Source organism: Coturnix japonica, chromosome 4, assembly GCF_054131305.1.
Source record: "Coturnix japonica strain WE chromosome 4, WE-NBRP24, whole genome shotgun sequence".
In the NCBI taxonomy this organism is placed as follows: domain Eukaryota; kingdom Metazoa; phylum Chordata; class Aves; order Galliformes; family Phasianidae; genus Coturnix; species Coturnix japonica.
Window position 1 is genome coordinate 89,389,683 of NC_140666.1, and position 11,172 is coordinate 89,400,854.

The 11,172-nt window shown below is 45.6% G+C and overlaps 1 long non-coding RNA gene across 1 annotated transcript in view; it reads right to left on the reverse strand.

Annotated features, from left to right (window-relative positions):
* Window positions 1–4,808, reverse strand: part of LOC107314125 (uncharacterized) — a 49,817-nt gene extending 45,009 nt beyond the window's left edge. The window contains exon 1 of the long non-coding RNA XR_001555303.3: window positions 4,655–4,808. This is a non-coding gene — a long non-coding RNA (uncharacterized LOC107314125). The remainder of the gene's footprint in view (window positions 1–4,654) is intronic.
* Between the last annotated feature and the right edge of the window lie 6,364 nt (window positions 4,809–11,172).

Consider the following 11,172-nt stretch of genomic DNA (forward strand, 5'->3'; position numbering starts at 1 on the left):
AAGGTGGGAAGATGCAATGATAGAACAGGCTGGGTTGGTGGTACACAATTTACACCTGAGGATGGCAAAGGAATCTGGAGGCACTGATGTGCCATGGGTGTAATGGGGCTCTGGGTCTGAGAGGGAGATAAGAGATGGAGGAGTAGGCAGGCAGTCCTATATCCCAATGCCATCATCTCCAGGGTGGACATCAGTCTGACTTTTTTTTCCCCATAGACAGTCACAGAAAGTTTAATCTGTGAGATGAATGGTTGAAAATAAGGGTTGGGGAGTGAGGGGAAGGAAGGAAAAACAGAGTTTGGAACAGGAACTGGTGGGAGAACAGGCAGAAAAGGATGCCAGAGATGATAGAAAACATCCAAGCTCAGAAATGTGCCACAGGACAGGCTGAAACAATAGGGTTGTTGGGGCAGTTGTAGTTTATAAAGGGTAGGCAGCAAAAGGCTGTGGCTTTTTAACACAACAGAACTGACCTAAGGGGTCTGAACCTCTTCTGAAAATAAGCATAGACATATATACTGTTTGGGTCTTTTTCCTTCCAATTTTAAAGACCTTTTTCATTGGCTTCCAGCAGTGCAAGCACAAGCCAAGTACAACCTTCACTTCTTGCCATGCTGAAGCAAAACAAGCCAAACAAATCAAGAAGTCCCTTTGAAACTCATTGATTTGTGATAAAGCTGAGTAAAATATTTACCATAGGATTCCATCCCAGACAGAGGCAAAGGGAAACATGAGTGGAAAGAAGGGGCGAGGAGGTCTGTTTGGTAGAGCTGAACATGATTTCAGATACAGATATATCAGTGTTTGAAAAATAAACATCTCACTGCAATTTTGTTCTCGAGGGAAAGCTCTCCTATTCCATCTTTCCTTATTCTTGAGCTGGGAATTAATGAAATATCCAAGAAAGCTCCTGCATTTTAAATACAAATCTTAACGCCTTCGTCTTTCCAAAAGAAAAAACACCAACCAACCCTTCCAACAATTAAAATCAAGACAACTCAAGCCAAATTGAAGAGCACATCTTATTTTGTTTCTAAATTTCTTGGCCAAAAAAAAGAAAATCAACTCCTTGCATTTGAAGCTTAATTCTGCCTTTTGTATCAGAGTTATTCTGTGAAGACAAAGTGTTTGGGAACCTGAATTCTGTTAAACCAGCCCCGTGCTATAAGGAAATCATTCCCTCTGCACAGCTAGAGCTGCACGCTGACACTGAGAACATTTCATATATTAGATATTAGAAAATGAACCTCATGTGTGTGTCAGATATCTGGTTAACATGCGCCGTTCTGCCTCTTCTCTTGAATTTTCCAACTCCTCTATCAGAAATGCCATTCACTTCTCAGCTAAATATTTAATTCAGGAGCAAAGGATTCTCTTTTTTGAGGGGGGGGAGGGAGGATAAATGTCTGTCACTACCTCCTATCAGTAGTAATGAAAGTCATATGATGCAGCCTTCAGCATCACAGAGGTGAGCAGATTGTGGCTGTTGTTGATGGGTAACAAATTCTTTTGGGGAAGGAGCTGACACTGTGTTGATGGTGATCACCACCCAACTCCTGGATCCTCCCAGGACAGAGATGTCACTGGGACACACCAGCACCATGTTCCCATTTGCACCATCAGGTTGTATGAGTGCTGGGGCTGGTAGTGCAGAGTGGCTTACTCACCCTCACCCTCAGGACAGTCCTTCTCCAGCTCCAACATTCCTCACTCAGCTCTGGCCCATAAACTCTCATGCAGACAAGCTGGTTGTGACACCCAGCCATTTCATCATGGTTCTGTCCACTGTTTTCCACCACATCCCAGTGATGCCCAAGGAAAAATCAAGCCCCCAAACTTGCCTTACTTCCTAATAAAAAGAAACCCTAAACATGGCTCAAAATCACTGCCAAAGCCCCCAGCTCTGCTTGAAGCACTAAAGCACAAGCCACAGCACCAAGACAGAGCAGCAGACATGGTGCTTCTCATTTCCATTCCAATTTAGTCCAGCATCCTCAAGAAGCAAAGCCACGTGCAGGCACTGATAGTGGATTTCATACAAAGCAATCAGAACGCAATAATATTCTCCCCAGTAAACGTCCCGGCAAAAGCCTGGGAGACGTTGACATTATTTGCATCTTTATTGTTCCTGAGCAATAGAGCAACGATGTTGCCGTGTTTTGACTAAATAGACGAAGAGAGATGTTGTTTTGTTGCTTCTTTGAGTGTGGAAAGATTAAGCCCAATTACACATTCGCTCCATCTCCTCCCATTCACACATACAGATTCCTCTGCTGAAATTGCAGAACCGCCCTGCGAGTTATTTAAGGCAGGCATTAATGGAGAGTGAATATCATGGGCACGAAATGAAGGGGAATGCCACCCACTGAGCTGGATTATGATGATTTCTTATGGTTGGGTCGAGAGTGGAGGTGCTTGGGAAGTACACAGGAAGGTATGGCAAAAACTGGGGCTGGCACCTGGAGGATAAGCCTCCATCAGCAAACTTCCCGTGTTCTATTGCCAAATATGCTGCCTTCCATCCTAGATGGAACCACAGTGCTCTGGGGCAGACCAAACCCCCCTCTGCAATTACAATGAGCCTTACAATGCAAATCCCATCCTTTCTTCCTCCTTTTTCTGCTGTGAGTGTCCTCAGACAACCCAGACCACTGCCAGGGAGAAAATTACAATGTCATTTTGGCTGTCAGGATGCTGGCTTGGCATCAGCAAACGTCCAGAGGAGGAACAAGGAGGGCAAGAGGGAGAAGAGAAAGGCAAGCAAAGGTTTGTGCAGTAAAATGGGCACAGCTGGTGATGCAAAAAAGGAGTGGCAAGGAGCCAGCATGGGTTTTGCTCTCTGGCTTTTCCATCTGGAGATGGGAAAGAAGGAACCATTTCTTGAAGGTCTGGAGGAGGAAAAGTCCAGGTGGGGAGGCTGACCAAAGGCAGCCCATATTGACCAGGGAAAGGCAGCACCTGGACTTTGAAAGCTTCCTAAGAATGCTGTCCATACTTAAATTTAGGCTTGAAAGTTCTGGAAAGTGAAAATGGCAGAGCACTGCCACATTGCATTCCAGTCCTCCGGGCCATTTCCAGTCTTTCAGCCCACTGGGAAAGGGGCTTGGGGGCTTATTGGGCAGGGTGGTGAAGGGTTGCTGAGCATGTCATCCTCTTTATAATGAGAAATAACAGTTGGGTGGTGTTTATGGGGATGGCCTCGGCCTTGGGTCTTCCAAGAGCCTCCATCCATTGGGCTGGCAAGGAGCCTGGAATGGTGATGGCTGGATATAGCCCAGCTGGGATGAGCAAAATAAATCCTCCCATGGCAGAGGGGCAATTATGGGAGAGAGATATGCTACCCTGGAATAACTCACCCTGCAGGGTGGGAGAACTTAAAGAAGAGTGATGAGAAATCCAAGCAAGGAGTAAATGGGAATGGTAGCTGAAGCAGCCTTGGTGTGGCAGCTTTGACCCTCTACACCCCTGTTGCTTTGGGATGTTTTTGTCAGTCTTTTCAGGTGAAGCTCATGGCCAAGGGAAGAGCCTGCATCAGACCTGTGCACAGTTTCAACCGGGTTTTGAAGACAAGTGCAGCAGCAGGGTCTCCCACCATTGCCTTGCCATTGTATTCCATCCAGCAGTGAATTTCTAAGCATCTGTCCCATTTGACCCAGGGCACAGACACATGCTGCTACACAAGAGCTTTTTAAGTCCAAGCATAACAGCTCGTCTTCCCTTGAGAGATGTAAACAGTGGATGCTGCTAACAGCTCTTCCTGTATCTTAGCATTGTTAAGGACTAAAAGATGCCAGCGTTCTTAGGAAGCAAGAAAAACAACTTTATCCCTATAACCATTTCCCCATTAGGGAAACTGATTCACTGGCAGGGGTTTAGTGGGAATGGTGGGGATGGGATGATGACCAGCCCTGATGATCTTAGCAGTCTTTTACAACCTTAATGATTCAATGATTCTATGACTTGACTGGAGTTAGAAAGGCCAGGGGCAGTGCTGGCAGATCATCAATTTATCTACACACACTTGGGACTTGCACAGGTGCAAACTGCATTTGCACATTTCACGTGTTATCCCCAGGGAGCAATCTTGGCACCATACCCAAGGCTAGAATTGAGCCAGATGTGCTTACCCACCTATGACACGAAAGCTTTCAATGTTTTTTCCAACTCCACATGCTTGTTTGGAGACATGCATTTGGATTTGCACCCCTTGAGTTTGGATACCTTCCTCTTGGAAGCATTTCTTATCAGTAACAATGGCAAGGAGACCAGTGATATCTGTGCTGTGGTCCATGCAATCCAGCACGGTCAGACTTCAGCCATTCCCAAAGCAATAACCTTGGTGTGACAGCTCCCATAGGTAGTAACATATAGACATAGACACACCTGCTGGGGGGCTACAGCCCAGAAATGTCCCATATTTTTGTATACTTGTTTCACACAGTCATTGCTGCAGCTTCCTGACAACTAGGACAAACCCACCTTGCTTCAGGTATCTGATTATCAGTACTTCTGCTGAGAAATGTTATATTTAAAGCAACCACAAACCCATGGGTTGGGTGAAGACACTCTAGAAGAAAGCCCACCCCATGCACGAAAGCTTATTTCCTTCTGGTCCCCAGTGAGACACGGTAATAGAAGAACTCAGAGTTCTTACCCAGGGAAGTTGTGGATGTCCCATCTGTGGTGATGTTCAGAGTTGGGTTGGATGCAGTCCTGGGCAGCCTGGTCTGGTGCCTGACTTAGTGGTTGGTAACCCTGCTGATGGCAGGGGGGTTGGACTGGTTGTTCTTTGAGGACAGTTCCAACCCAAGCCCTTCGAAGATTCTATGACCTCATAACCACATCTGTGACTTCCAGACACATTTGCATCTCGGCAGGAACCAATGGGATTTATGTGTATCACGGCCTTCCTTTTCTGGCCAAAGCCAGGGCTTTTACAAAAGATTTTCTTCTAATTGGCTTTCAGCACGATGCCATCCAAAGCCCATTGGGCACTCTGGGGAAAGGACTGTGAAACTCTGGGCTCTTGCTGGATTTGAGCATCCAAGCTTATTGCCCCAGAGGACTGACTCTGCTCAGGTCTCAAAAATCTGACTTAGTTAACACCAGAAAGATCTTTCCTTGCTGAAACATGGCTTACATGGCAGCATTTGTGCTCTTCTCAATGGCATCAAGGATGGCGATTGTGGGGTAGGGGGGCAGGAAAAGCTCTATGATTAAGTGACTGAACTGAAAAAAGGCATTTTTGGACTTATCTGAAAGGTATACATTTCATTACTATTTTTTTTCTCTGTAAAATCATTTGAACAAAATAAGCCCATTTTGTTTACTTGGGAACTTATTTCCATTTAAAATAAACACATTTGTGTTTTAACTTGAAGCGAAGAAAGTGAAATACTGTTTGTAAGGGAGGTATTAAACTGTTTGAAGGGGGTGGAAACAAAGTTAAATTGAAGCTTTTCTTATCAAAATCATCTGGATTGGTTATTTGGACTCAAAGGATGAACCAAGATTGATAGAAAACCCCAGCATGTTGTAGTTGACATGAAAGTATTTCTTTCCAGGTAAAGAAATCCAGGTGAAAATGTTTCTCTGCATCCAGCAATGATTGTTTCAGGAGTAGAATTAGGATTTAAAGCTTGGGCCACACAGATTAATCCATTCCCCCCAAGCCCAGCCAAATCCGCTTTGAGAATGGCCAGGGTGGAAGAGGAGGGGGAAGAGACTGCTGCCTTCGTAGGCTTTGGCATCCACTTAGCTTGAAAATGAGAAAGAAAGCAACGTAAGACCAGGACAATTAGATCCTGGGCAGCACAGACCTTTCCAAAAATGAAAGACAGCAAGGGGAATTAATGGGCATAAATGCAACCCAGTAATTAATTGATAAATGGCATTAGAGACTTTTCTAAAGAGGAAGAGTCCAACGTGACTTATCTTCTCAAAGGCAGAAGACAATTTCTCCCTCCTTTCACCTTGCAGATAAGGACAGAGAGGAGGGATCTTTCCATTCTGAACCTTAAGAGGAATCTGGAAGTTGAAGACAAAGGAGAAAGAGCCCCATGTGATAGAACACAGCGGGCTGTTATTATTGACCGAACTATCGAGGCTGGAGGAGAGCAGTGTGCAATTATTCACCACTGAATAATTCCTCTCTCAAGGCTGGGAGCAAAATGGGAGGGGGAAAAAGCTGCAAAGGCAACAGGGTTATTCCTCATGGAGTTGCAGTGGGGTTGGTTGTGTTATCATAGAAAGGTCTGAGTTGAAAAGGACCACAATGATCATCTGGTTTCAACTCCCTGCTATGTGCAGTGTCGCTAACCACCAGACCAGGCTGCCCAGAGCCACATCCAGCCTGGCCTTGAATGCCTGCAGGGATGGGGCATCCACAGCCTCCTTCAATTGTTCCTCCAGTGAAAATCTTTCTGTACAAACCTTCTCTCCTTCTTCCTCAGGCAATGGGGCAGTGGGGTATTGGGGGCCACTTCTCTTTGCTACAGCTGCAGTTCCCCTGATAGCCCTTGTGCATATAAGATCACAGAATCATAGAATGGCTTGAGTTGGAAGGAACCCTTAAAGGTCATCTGGTCAAACTCCCATGCATTGAACAGGGACACCCATGGCTCCATCAGGTTGCATTGCTCCTTTGACCAAGCTGAAAGGTCTCATCTGTGCTACAAGATCCTCCACCAGCCCCTTCCCATCTAACCTGAAGCATCCACCTCCCCAAGACATCCTGCAAGCAACCACATCACCACAGTTCCCAACAGCACAGCGAGGATATTTTCAGGGCTGAATAAGCCTGAAAACTGAGACACTTCCCTCTTCCCCTGCTAGACACATCATTAACAATATGTTGAATCCCTAGGCGAGATTAGCTGATAGATGGAAACACACCAGTTTCAGTGCCAAAGTGTAGGCGTCTACACTCCTACGGCCACAGTCAAAGTAGACCAAAGACTCTCTTTCAGTTGCCTGAATTTAAACATCTTGTGCCCCAGAGAATGGAAGATGCTCTTTCCATGGGAGTAGGAAGATGATTGGGGAACAGTGCGGCCAGGCCAGACAGGTCATGAAGAAATAGACCAGAGCCAAATTATCCTGAACTGGAGCTGGCACCAGTGCACAGCTCTTCAATTTGCACAAAAGCCCTTGATTTCAGTATTTAAAGAGAGCTCATAAACAATCATAGAATCATAGAACATCCTGAGTTGGAATGGACTCATAAGGATCATGGAGCCCAACTCTAATAAGATGGAGACTGACTTTTAAAATCATAGTGGTAAGACAAAAGGGGGCCATCTTTTCTCTAGATGGGGTCGTGAGATAGCACAGTGCATGCTCCGGTCTTACTCCTACATGGACAATAAGATTCAGCTAGGATGTATTTCTTCTCTTGGGATCAGGAAGACCTGTTTCTCCAGCCCACAAACCATCCTCTGTTCCACTTGGTATAGTGCATTAAAGTCTATAGCTGGAAACCCCTGAAGTATTTATCTGATACCCCTACTCTTTGCAGAGCAGCTCCTCAGTCCCCACACCCACTGGGTGGCAGGCAGACAGAACAGTTCAGCAGCTATTCATTCTTGTCATGAAAATAGGTGCAATCTCCAGCCAACGTGCCAAGCCAATTCAGCTAAAACCTGCACAATTGCCCTGAGCTGAATCAATAGCCCCCAGCTTCATTGCTGGAACAGGTCACCAGCTTATCAAGGGAAAGCTGAAATCATTCATAGGATGCTTGTGGTTTCTCTGTCCTTGTGATGGCTTTCCTGAACTCTGTCCAAAGCAGAGACATGTCATTTAGATTCTATTAAAACAAAGCCTTCCATTAAAGGTGCACGTACACACGCGCAGGGAGAGAAGGAAGGAAGAGAAACGAAGGAGGGAGCTGGGTGTCCTTGAGGTCATGCAATCTAACAAATCACAGCGAAGCCATTAACACCACGAAATGACAGGAGGCAAAACAAGGCAGAATGTTAAGCGCCCAGTGCTACCAAATCCATCAGCTGCCCCCATTATTCTGATGGTGTGTCGGTGCAGTATATAATCATCAAAATTGGTATTCTGCTGCAAATCATCCCTCCTCGGCTTTCAGTCTGGGATGAGTTTTGCTGGTCATCAGGGATCAAGGAGAAAGCATGGAGCTCACTCATCAGAGTCATAAGACTTCAAGTGTGATGTAGTTTTGGAGGCTGGTGGCAGCAAAGCTTGTAGTGTGCTACATTTCCAAGGCTGCAGGGCGTCCTATATGAAACTCAAAATGAAACCTCATTTATGGGTCTTCTTCCTCCTGCATTAAGATCATGGAATCATAGAATCACAGAATCATTCAGATTGGAAAAGACCTCCAAGATCCCCAACCCCAACCCATCCCACCATGCCCACTGACCACATCCCTCAGTGCCACATCTCCATGGCTTTTAAACACATCCAAGGATGGTGACTCTCCCATTCCCTGGGCAGCTGTGCCAGTGCTTCACCACGCAAACCATCCTGAGTGTCACGGAGCTCTGCAGCACCAGAGGCACCTTGGGGTGGCTGCCAGTAACCCTGTGGTCATTCTCTGTCTCTCAAGTAGAGACCAACATTGCATACTCTACTTTAAACACCTCCAAAGGGAAGGCTGGCAAGACCCAGGTAGCAGAGTCCAGACCAAGTGTGATGCTATCGACATTCCACAAACAAAAGAGTCAGCAGGTATCAAAGCTTCCATCTAAGAGATGAAGGAGAATGAGCAGATAAGCTGATGGACACCCAGAAAAGACAAGTGTGCCACTTTCAGTTGTGTTTTCCCCATCTTCAAATCCAGCCACAAGCAATTCCCAGTGCACTGCAGGACATCTGAATGGGGCAGCATAATCAGCATCATTTGGGCAGCCTGATCCAGTGCCATATTTGGAGGCTGGCAGCCCTGCCTGTGGTGGGGAAGTGGAACTTAATGATCCCTGGGGTCCCTTCCAACCCAACCCATTCTGTGATTCTATGATCAGGATGACTGGGATAACCCAGTGTCAGCTCTGCAAGCTCTGCTGAAGATCCTGACCTCCCGCTGAAAATACAGCAGGGCTCAATTTAGCTGCACTCAAGGGCCCTTTCCCTAACAAGACAGATCAGAAAAGCCATTTCCCATACCAGAAAATGATGGCTTTTTTTTCCTGAAGTTGAGTGGAGGAAATTCTCCAGCCAATTGTTTTGTGGTGTTGGTTTTTTTTTTAAAGCTGTTGTTCAATTCACTCAGTGCCAAGGATTTCAAAGTGTGTCATCACTGATTTTCCTTTGTCATTAACTGCCAGGTTTTGGGGGGTGGCTCATAGCTGAGATGGAGGAAGATGGGAGGCAAAGCTGACTTGATTAACACCGTGTTTTGAAACCTTTCTGCATCTTGTTTAAATTGATTTTCTTCTGCTTCTATTCTAAAAGTGGAAGGGGAAAAAAAAAAAGAGCTCCATCCAAGGGAACATCAAAGGGTACGGAGTTATTTTCACTGCTGGTATAAAAACGAAGAACACGCAAAGACCAAACTGCATGAGCGATGCTAATAATGTGCCCAACAACAGAGCCCCACAGAGATGGACGTTAATACCTTGATTCAGACCTGAGATGCTTGCAATACAAAAGCCTCATGCCTGCAAAATCCTCCTAGGAAAGCCTCTGTGAGGAGACGGTGTGGTGGAAAAAGCATGCCAAGAACGATTTGAAACTCAAAGAATGACTGAAGCTGGTCTTGGAGTCAAAGCTTTTCTCTATGGAAAGAGCTGGGGGAGAAAATCCAACAAAATGAAGCAGGAGGGAGAAAAAAAAAACACTTGAAAAAGGAAGCTGTTATTTTTATGCCCAGGGGAAAATTAAGCTGTTTATCCATTGTGGCTCATTTTGGATTCACTAAGCAAAGCCAGCAGAATGGCTCAGTAGGTTGGACTGATGCCCTGGAGCATCTTGAGGACTACTTGGTGTTCAATCATATCCCAATGTCCAGGTGTCTCCTGGATAACACCTCTACTTGCTGTCCTGCATGTGTCTGACCTGACGCATGGTTATACATATGGCTGAAGACCTTTGGACAGCAGGAGTGGTCTTGATGGGGAGCTTGAGACCCCCCTATGCCAGCACCTCCATGGCAGATGCTGTTACACACCTCCTACAACAGGAAAAAACGATCTTAGCAGAATTTTGCTATAAAACCAGGGGTGTAAATCCACACCTTTCTAAAAATGAGTCCAAAGGCTGCACTGAGTTGATTCTTACTGGGGATGGAGACATGGTTATTCATAAAGTTCATCCTACAGTGCTATGATTTTCTTGTTCCCCCACTGATTGCAGGGATAACTGTCTTCTTGTGGTTAAAGGATATGTTGGCACCAGAAAATTCCTCATCTAGACATATAGAGGTACTTCTTAGACCAGTCTTTTCACATCAGTGTCATCTAAAATGCCCTAAGGACTCCCTTGTCTTTACCCATTCTCTTCTAACCACAGCCAAAAGGTTCAAGAAGGAACCATTCATGGCTGAAGAGATGAAGGTAAGGGTTCAAGAAGGGACTATCCATGTTTGATGTGATGAAAGTAAACGTTCAGGGAGAAACCACCATTAGTTTCAGAGATGAAGATCAAGGTTCCGGAAGGGACCATTCATGGCTGAATAGACGAATATGAAGGTTGAAAAAGTGATCGTCATGGGTTGAAGGGATGGAGCTAAAGGTTCAAGAAGGGACCATGGAAAGATGGAACAGATTCCTTTCCAGCCCAGTCCTGAAAGCTGTGTCTACACTGGTGAACTGAACAGTGGGTTGAACTAAAACTGCTGAACCCCCTGGCACACATTTGCCTTTCACACAGCCCTATATAATCCATGCATGGGTCACAGCCCACAAACTGGCTGATGGGCACTTTGTTCTACAGATAGGAGAAATTTAATAACACAGGTGAAGACAGCTTTGTGCCATTGGCCTCAGGACCTCCATAACACATTTGTTCCATGAGTGCAGACATGACCAAAGCTCTTTGCTCTGCAAAGCTTAGGGATCACGAAGTGCCTCATTCACTGGAGGCAGCTTAGGACAGAAACAGTAAACCTAATAAAGACCAAAACGATCCCTTTAGGAATACAGGACAGTCTTTCTCTATTGCTCCAAACATTGCTCAGGCTTGCACTGCTTCTTCATTTATTTCTCT